Source organism: Fukomys damarensis, unplaced genomic scaffold (genome assembly GCF_012274545.1).
Source record: "Fukomys damarensis isolate Sample0158 unplaced genomic scaffold, DMR_v1.0_HiC HiC_scaffold_18, whole genome shotgun sequence".
NCBI lineage: Eukaryota > Metazoa > Chordata > Mammalia > Rodentia > Bathyergidae > Fukomys > Fukomys damarensis.
Window position 1 is genome coordinate 617,551 of NW_022900930.1, and position 9,761 is coordinate 627,311.

Consider the following 9,761-nt stretch of genomic DNA (forward strand, 5'->3'; position numbering starts at 1 on the left):
CTCCGAGGGCGGCCGAGCTCCGCGCTCCCCCGCGGCCCCTAGCGCGGTAGACGACACGGGGCCGAGGCCCACGGAGGGTTTCAAAGAGATGTGGCCTGGATGCTGTAGCGTTGTTAGTTTGAATGACTTTCGGATATGTAGATGTGTGTAGTGACTTGAAAAATGTGTTTTCCAGCATGGTACAGGTCATGGCTTTCGGTAGGATTTCAGATCAGATTTCAAGGGTTGGGGCAGCCTTGAAAGTAAGGGGCCTCTGGTCCACCTGCTTGACTTAACTATTCGCTTTGAGCAAATTCTGGGGTTTCAGCTGACTGCTAAGTGTAATTCGTATGAGACCAGGTAGAGGTTATATGCCTAATAGATAAGCAGAGAAAGAAGTAACAGTGACTGAAGCAATTTTCTAGCCTTTAAGGATCATCAGGTTCAGTTAATCTCGTCTCTCACCAGATTAAGACCCTTATGTGGTACGATAATACCAGCTTTATTCAGTGTTTATATATTTGTGTCCTTGTGCACAAATAATCATTGACATAATTTTGCAACTTTTTAGTTTGAAATTTGGGACACTGGGAAAACTAGTAGTAGGCAGGGTTGAGTAGTAACGTTGTTTAGCAGGCCTTTCCCAGGTGGTCTTGAATGCTTAGCTGATTTAATCTTCAGGTGTAACTCTTTGTATACCCATAGGTTGTTCAAAAATATTTAAGTATGTGAGTTTGATTTGAACGTGTCAAGATGTAGAATATGTACATTAAACCCTTGTTATCAATTTTAAAAAATAAGAGTATGGCAATAAATAATGATTCATGGTAAATTAGTGTGTTTTTCAATTTTGAAACATTAATTGAGTAGTCAGTAGTTTCCAAAGTCTTGTATCTCTATAATTTTCCACATTCCACATTATATAACATTGCCACATAGTAAATGGGCTATTACAGGACATAGGAAAAAGGGAAATTTGGGGAAAGCCTTAATGTCCTCTTCTTTAATGACCCCTTTTTTACATACTTAGTTTCTGAGTAATTATGAGCAAATGGCATAATAAAGCATGAAGACTAATTTTCCAATACCATAGTAAGGAGGTGAAAAAACAGTGAGCTGGCTATTTGTTGGAGTCGAACAAATTTATTGGGCATCACATGCTAGGAATACTAGATTATTTGCACAGTAGGTAGATACTTTTTCAGTTTGACTTTAAATGTCTTACACACTGTGCACTGTTGACACCAGTACTTTGTGCGTTAAAGAAGTTAAGGTTATGGTCCAGGCATTTAGCTCAGTGGTGTCACCATCTGCCTTGCAAACACAAGGTCCTGAGTTCAATCCCCTGTATCCCCCCCCAAGAAGTTAAAGTTTTTATTGAATTTAATTAAATTTTGGTTTTCTTAGTAAGATTATTTGGGGAATGTTTACAAAGATACGTAATTATTTACATAGGCTTAACAGTTCTTACGGTTTTGTGAATGCTGGTTGATGTAACAGTTTGTGCCTTGTGAGTGAAAAGATTGGAGAAGCTGGGAAAGGTGCTGAGAGGTTTGTGTTGTGATTAAAATATTGGAATTTGGGAACCCTGACTGGGAAGAGGAAAAGTTTGAGAGACCTTTGCCAGTCAGTATTTACAATAGGGATTCTTTACCTGAAGGCTTTGTCTTTGGAGAGAGGTGAGTGGAACGTTGGCGTCAGTGGAAGGATCTAAGCAGAAAAAGATAGTTGTGTTTTCTTTTGAAGTGAATACTTCTCTGTTATAGATTCTTGCTACCACATGCATCCTCAGGACTTGCCCTGTTTTGGTGTTTGTGGGCATTGATAGCTGAAATTAAAAAAAAAAAAGGAAAATGTGAGGGTAAAGAATACCCCAAAGCATAAGAGTATGCAAGCAGTGCATTATTAGACACTTTTTTGGCAGAATTTTAGAAACCTGACAAAAGCCATCTCAATAGGGGCTGGGTATGTAGCTCAGTGGCAACCGGGCCTGCCTGGCAAGCACAAGTTCCTGAGTTCGATCCCCAGTACCCCAAAAAACCCCATCCCAATAATACTAACTGTATATGTTTATAAGTCTCTTATTTGTATCAAAAATATGTAGACTATCCCCTTATTGTGCTTTATAAACAATAGAACTTAATTATTGAATTATTAATTATTGAATTTCTTTGTGTTTGTAACTGTTGGGAAACCATAGTGACTATAGTAATAGCACTGGCTCCCCTCTGTAAGACATTGTTTCACTGATAATGTTTGTTATGATAGGAAAACAGGCTCTTCTCATTCTTCACTTCAAAACTTGCTTCTCAGGCTGTGGTTACAGCTCTGTGGTAGAGTGCTTGCCTACCCATGCCCCAGGCCCCGGGTTCATCCCAAGCACCACCAACAAAACAAACAAAATGAAAAACTTGGCTCTTATATGAAGTGCCTTTTAAGCTCCTAGAATGGAGGAACTTGTTTGTATCCTTTTAACTACCCCCCAACACCTAGAACAGTACTCTTCCCTGTTTCCATTTAGAGACCCCAAGTACCTTTAAGTGTAGGAGGCAAAGTCTGCCGCTGACATTGAGCTCTTTGAACATTAACTGCTTATACTGCATTCTTCTTGGCTGTATATTGTTACATAAGTGCTTCATGTAGTGTTTCCCCATTCAAAATATTACCTCCTGAAGGCCAATTAATATGTATTTATACAATACTAGTTTTGAGAACTGCCTTGGTATCCAGTGTTAGGTACACAGAATAGGTTTAAATTATTGATTGTGCAAAATGGAAATATTGAAGGTAATTAAAACCATAGGTACACATTAGGTGGACAAACTTTGTGCCACCTATGAAACCAAATAAGAATTTGAAGCTAAGTAAAACGTAATAATACCAGATATTAGGTAGTGCTTTAAATGTGCCAAATGTGCCAGGCCCCTTGACATGTTTATTTGAATCTCACAACAATCCTATGAAGTAGTACAGTTATTCTGTTTGTCAGATGAGGCAGTGGAGGCACAGTAGCTGTTTTCTAGCCCAAGATTATGACACAGGTAATAAAGAGGCAGCCTAGATCTCATCAGTGTGGCTTCTCTGGGAAGTTTTACTTTTTATTTCAAAGAGAGATCTCCATTTACACAGAGTTTACATCTGTAAAAGATGCTGTTTTTAAAATTTCAAAGTAGTTTAAAGTTGCAGTGGCTCTGAACTGCAGAAACAACATAGGATTTTCCAAATAGAAGTTGATGACGAAATGGTCAAAGGGACTCAAGATGCGGAAAGAAGCTGAATTGCGTCTCAAGGGATTTTTAACTCTATAGCTGTTGGACTTTAGATAATGATTCACCAGGATGCAGAATAATGACTTTTACTGCTAATTTAATGTCAGAACTAATACCAAATAGCAGGAGTGATCGCCAATACCTGTAATCCAAGCACTCTGGAATACTGAGTCAGGAGGATCACAACAAGCTGGCCAGCTTAGTGATTTATGGACACCATATCTCATTATTAAAAAAAAGAAATATAACTCAGTGCAAAGGCTCTGGGTTCAAACCCTGGCACTATAAAATTAAAAAAACCCTCACCTTATCCCAAATAAAATATTATAAATGACACTTGATACTTTACTGCATTTTTTAAAAAATGTTTACTAGATTTAAAATTCTGATGGTGATAATTTCTCGTGATATTGGTGTTTCTGATGGCTTCTCACACACTTCTGTCCGTTTGCTTTGTCTATGGAATTCTCATCCATTTTTTCAGTTTGTCTTGAGCGACAAGGAATACTGAGTGAGGGTCAGGAGGCGTTTCCTAGCCAAGTAATATTTTTTGGTGGGAGAAGATGTAAAATTATGCATTGCATTAGTGATTGATAGACCTGGATTAGTCACTTTGAAGTTATATGGACTTAGATGAGGGCCTACAAACAAGATGCAGCAAGATGAAGAAAAATGATATTCTCCAAAAGCCCAATTACGTATTCTTTTCGTTGTGAGCTGATTGTTACTTCGGAGGTGTGGGGCATCCACAAACCCCTGACCCCGGATGATTTCACAGATGGGGGAGTAGACACATCACCACAGCTGTTGTCCAGGAATCGGGGGAAATGCCCTTGAGTGAAGCGTGGGCCATAGACCTTCTTAGCAGCCAGGGTGGATGCAAGCTTTGCAGGTATAGTATTCTGTATTACAGGCCATTTCCACTGGGAAGGCTGTTCTGTCATTGTCTTGGGTTGCTTCAGATTTTCAGTCAGTGAAGAAATGACATGTGTTGCTATCATTTTAACATCACCTATTTGGAGGTGGCCTACATATAAGCAACCTACAAATATGGCCCACAGCTTGTATTCTATTTAATATCCTAGGAACTGACTGAAAATCTGAGTGGAAGTGATCTATATTGAAGTGTTTACCCAATTGGCATGTTTGAAGTAACTGCAGACCCTTTCTGAATGGAGAGTTTTTTAGCAGAAGAAAGTAGGACACACTGATTCATTTATGTTAAGCCTGTGACGCTAGGATAATCCCATGTGCAGTCTCTGCTACCCCGTTTATGAGTTATAGGGTTGTGGGACTGGATCCTGAACATGATCTAGTTTGTTAACCAGGAATATATGGCACAATGGCCCAGGGTTTATTATGAAAGTAACAGATGTCTTCCCTTAGCCCAGAGATGCAGATTCTGTAGAGCTGCCGCACCACCCAGACATCTGTATTCTGAGTGCCTTTTCCCCCTGTAAAAGCCACCAGCTCTGTATTTTATAGATAAGAAAATCAGGGCAAAGCAGAACAACTTGCCAAGAGTTGGTTTAGTGGTACAGGATTATATCACCAAATAATGTATAATTCCAAAATTTTTTGGCTTGGAGTTTTCTACATCATCATTCTAGGGGCTTTTTATATAGTTGAGTATGAAATGCCCGTCTTCATACCATTTCCAGGAAAGATATGAATGCAGAGAAGTGGTGTTTTGTCAAAGTCTGTCTGCTGTTCTGGCCATAGTACAGACTGAAATGTGACCAGAATTTCCACAGTTTTAATTGGTGCTTTTTATTAATGTCAGGGATTATTGGTTATTTGCAACACTTTTATTGTCTACTCTGTGGTACTCAATTTTTTTTAAATACTGTATTTTTTATGCAGAAGTGAAATATTAAAATTTCTTAGTGGAATTATTTTTAATCTTAACTGAAATACAATATTGTGTGAAAATTTGCACTGCATTATTACAGTCTTTTTAAAAATCTGGTTGATTTGTAACTTTTCTTTTTTTAAGGCCTCTTACCTTGGAAACAGCACAGTTGGCTTCCATGTCATCTTTGAATATGAGAGATAATCCTAGTTTCAGCATATCCTCAGTAGAGACCAACAGACCAGGTTTATTCCTTCAAGAAGTCTCCCCAAACGGCAACCATTTGCAGAAGTAAATAATACCTGTGAGTGGACTGGATGGCCTGAGGACTCATTAAGATATTTGTGGAAGAATCTTAAAAAACTGAAGAGAAAGTGCATTTCAAGAAGCAACTCCAATGTCATTTAAGATATTTGAGCAGCTAAAAGAAGATAGTTATGATAATATGAATGATAAGATCCTAGCACACTTTATGTATTTCTTACATTACCTTTGTTAACCCATCCACTTTGTTTATTTTCAACTACTGCATTAGTCCACTTTACTTATCGGAATTTTATTATGGATGGATGGAAAAGTCACCTCAGTAGGAGAAATATGAACCACGCACTGGGATATTGGCCCCAGAAATGGACTCTGAGTAATTATTAAAGGGTGTGGTGTGTAGATGAATTATTTCTTTATAATGATGTGATGCTTCTTGTTCATATTTATTGCAATTTTAGTTTCATCTTCCTTTATCTATGCCCAGCCTCTGTAGATGGCTACTTTCTTGTTGAACGGTTTTTGGCATTGAAGATCTGATTATTATAATTTTTCAGTTTAAAATAAGAATTTCATTTTCATAAATAGACGGTTGGTGCACTTGCTATTCTCCCTTGGATTATTTTCCAGGATCAAGAATAGAATAGTTTCCATTCTTTTCCATACTGTTGATCTTTACTAGTTTTATGTTCTTTCCAGTGTTTTGTTGATGTTCTTATTTTCTAGATGGAAATCAGGGTGGTCTGCATGTTCTGTTTCCAGTTTTTTGGGAGACTAGGAAAACACAAGTGATAGAACTTTAATGGAAAATTTATAAATTCTTCTTTGAAAGCTTATATCAAACTTCTTTTTAGCAATATTGATGTTATCTTACAATAAGTAGCAAGGATTTCTTTAAATGCTGCTAAGTTAAAAAAGGGGGGAAACTTCTTATAATTAACAAATGAAAATGTCATTAAAGTCATTAATGTGCATATACACATTTTCAGTAAGAAATTACTTTGTTGGTTGGAGTTAAGAGTATTTGACCTGGGCTGGGAATGTAGCACAGTGGTGAGCACTTGCCTAGCGCTATTGAGGCCTTGGGTTCAATCTCCAGCACCGCCAGAAGAAAGAGTAGTTGGCTTGAGTTAATTGTGTTCAGCCTTTCTTACTTGTTAGGACCTCATCATCATTAATGGTGAGTAGACCTCATCAATAATTTTCTGTAAATTATAAAAAATTTTGCTCTTAAGAATCAAGTTTTACTCAACAAGGAGAAATGTAAGAAAACGATTTTTTCTTCTTTTTTTTGGTACCACGGATCAAACTCAGATCCTTGTGTTTGCAAGGCAGGAAGCAGAACCACTGAGTTAGATCCACTGTGGCCCAAGAAGAGATTTTTAATTTAATGAAAATTCCATAAAACATTTGGTTAATTTTCCTGTTTCTATCTCTAGTAGGCCAGTTTCTCTTCATTCTTACTTCACTTTCTACCCTTTTTTCATTATCATTTGGTCCCACTTTTTCTTTTCACTCCAGAGTTCCTTGTTTGATTTCTTTCTATTTCACCTACTCTCTGCCTTGCTCACGTCTCCCACTTGGAATGCTTTTTATTCTCTTTCCCTCCTTTGATGTAGACATGCCTCTGTCTGCCACCTCCAGTCTTTTGTTGTTATCTTTCATAACCCAGCCTGTCACCCCTGCCTGCTCTACCTCATGTCCACTTGCACTCCATGCGCACCCTGTCCTTGACGGTCCCTTCTCCTCTAGTGCAGTCTTCATCTGCTTCTGTCTGTATAGCACACCAGTCTGTCCTGTGCCATCTAGCTCTGTTCATCCTCAACCCTAAATTATGTTGCTTTCTTCCTGTACTTTTTAGTCATTGTTCATTTACTCCATGCATTTTTTTCTGTTTTCCCAGACCCTGGGTGGTAGGCATTACTAGATGGATTTATTGTTGGTCTTTGCATAGAACACAGATCCTTGATGTGCATTTCCTGAGTAGCCAGAACAAATCAAGTATTATTAACTTTCCCTAGAACGTTGCGCTTCCTGTTTTCTAAGAATTAGATTGGTGTTCTGGAAGACTAATAGTAAAGAGAGTCAAGACAGTCATGTGGTGCTGACGTTAAAGAGTTACACACACTGGTAACACCTGTCTGAAAGGTTAACAAACAGACAAGTCAAGCGTGGGCTGCGGGCTGGGGGAGGACAGTAAGAGGGAGGTAAGTTCTTCTACGGAAGGGTTCATATTAATAATCATTTAAAATGGAAGAAACCTGAAACCAGAGCTTTAGCATTTATTAGATAAAAGAATAAAGACATTAGTAACTATGTTAACTAGTTTTACTATGGCATCATTTGTATTTTTGCATTTCTTCTAAATTCTAAGACCTTTAATGTTTAAAAAGATAGAGATTTACTCTTGTAAGTATTCCTTTTAGTTTGAAGGACTTGCTGTCTCCTTAAATATTAACCGTTGTCATTTTGTAATTATACTGTAACATTCTCAAAATGCCCTTAACCACTGACTCGGTAGTTTCTTGTGTGGGAAAGCATATCAGTTGTGTGGTCTTGCCCCTTGGGACTCTAGTATTATAATTAAAAGATAGCTTGTGGCAAGACTTTTATCTTATGCTATTTGTTTATTCACATTTTCTCATAGTATTTTTTTTTCAGTTTGTATTCTTGCATGTGAATGTGGTTCTGTGCTGTGATTTAGTCTTTTATAATGTGTGTAACTGTTGGAGGCCAACTGACGTGAGTGAAGTTCTTAAATGTAACAAGGGAAATTCCTGTACAGTGCACACAGTGGTGTTAAGACACTCAGAAAAGCCTTCCTGCTAGGTGTTGATCGTGTTGAATATTCTTTCTTCCTGGACCTTTCCTAGCTGTGCTGGTGCTTGTTGGGTGTCTCAGAGATGAAGGAGCAGCTAGTTATCTAGCAATGGTATGTGAGAGTCTGCGTACTCCAGCAGCTAGTAAAATGTGGCCCCAGAGCCACAGTTTGGCCACTGGCAAGCAATTTATATAGATGTGCTAAGTCTGTGCCTGTGTTCTGGGACTGTGGAAAGGAACAAGGTATGGCTCATTCTCTCCAGAAACTCATAATTGGCTATGAATATTGATACATGAATGATTGTACTATATTGTGGCAAAGGGTAAAATACACATAATTAACATTACTTAGAGGAACAGACTGAAGAAAGTATAGATCAAAAACCTAAATAGGTCAGATCTATGATACATATATATTGGGTATATAAATTCTATGAGGTAATAATTTCTGTGTGCCCTTTATTATCTGTATAAATTGGCAACTTACAACATTCAGCCTCAGTTTCTTCATCTTTAAAATGGTGATAATGAGTAGTGTTGATCCATGGATTAAATGAGATAGTCTATATGAGAAGCCAGTATGGTCCTTTATTCGATTATTGTTTAGAATTTGGAGAACTAAATAGGTGATAGGGAACACGGTGTAGGAAAAGAAAACTTTGTGGGTAGTTGTACACTTATCACAGATAATGTGTCTTAAAATGCATGGATTTCCAACTTTATATTTGCTTTTCTGGTTATTTTAAGAAAACCAACCATATATCTTAAAGTCAATCCCTTTTTTCTTTTTTATAACCAAAAGAAGTTTATTTAGTTTCGTCTGTTTACTGTCTTTATTAATGACTTTTTTCTCATCTCATAAATCAAATCCATTTTCAAGGAACTTAAAAATTATAACAGTTGAACATATTTCAAAAAATATGCTAGGGCCTAGTAAAGGTCAACACTAGACTACTTTAAAGTAAAAATTATTAGATACAGAAGTTTTGGAGTATGTTATAAAATCAGTCTATTACATGTACAGTTCCAGCTTTGGGTATATCTACCAACCTGACTGAGTATTTCCTGGTTTATATATGTATGTGTTTTTGAGCCTTGAGCAAAACTAGCTTTTTTGTTATTTTAAACATTGGTGTTTAAATTAACTTCCTTCAACAGAAACAGCCTGAACAATTTGCATCTCTGGTGTAGAAGAAATTAGCACAGCAATTAATATTATTTGATGGCAGTAATGTGATATTTAATATTACATGGTAGATTATCCTAAGTTACCAGATTTGGGTATGTGACCTGGATCATATGATAAATCAGGTTGGGTAAATTTTTCACTTGAAACAAATTCATTCTTCTAACCTGGGTTTTTTTGCCTTTTGAAATTTCAGTAATTCTAGTGTGATTAGATTTTTCTATCATGATTTTTCCATATCATAAGGATTATAACTGGGGTAATTTAAAATTACAAATATGGTCAGCCCTCCATATCCACTGGTTCCATACCCACTAGTTTCACATCTGCTGATAGAGCCAACACTGGATCCATTTTTTTCTTTTCTTTTCTTTTTTTTTTTTTTTTTTTT

The 9,761-nt window shown here is 37.1% G+C and overlaps 1 protein-coding gene across 6 annotated transcripts in view; it reads left to right on the forward strand.

Moving 5' to 3' along the window:
- Positions 1-9,761, forward strand: part of Slc20a2 (solute carrier family 20 member 2) — a 92,247-nt gene that overhangs the window by 924 nt on the left and 81,562 nt on the right. For 4 of the 6 annotated variants that reach the window (XM_010617077.3, XM_010617082.3, XM_010617078.3 and 1 more), the window contains exons 1-2: positions 3,698-4,140; positions 5,245-5,404. The exons of 1 other annotated variant lie outside the window; for it this stretch is intronic. The gene's annotated coding sequence lies outside the window, so the exon portion shown is untranslated. Of the gene's footprint in view, positions 1-3,697; positions 4,141-5,244; positions 5,405-9,761 lie in introns of those variants that run through there. One more of the 6 variants, XM_010617079.3, reaches the window with a different exon arrangement.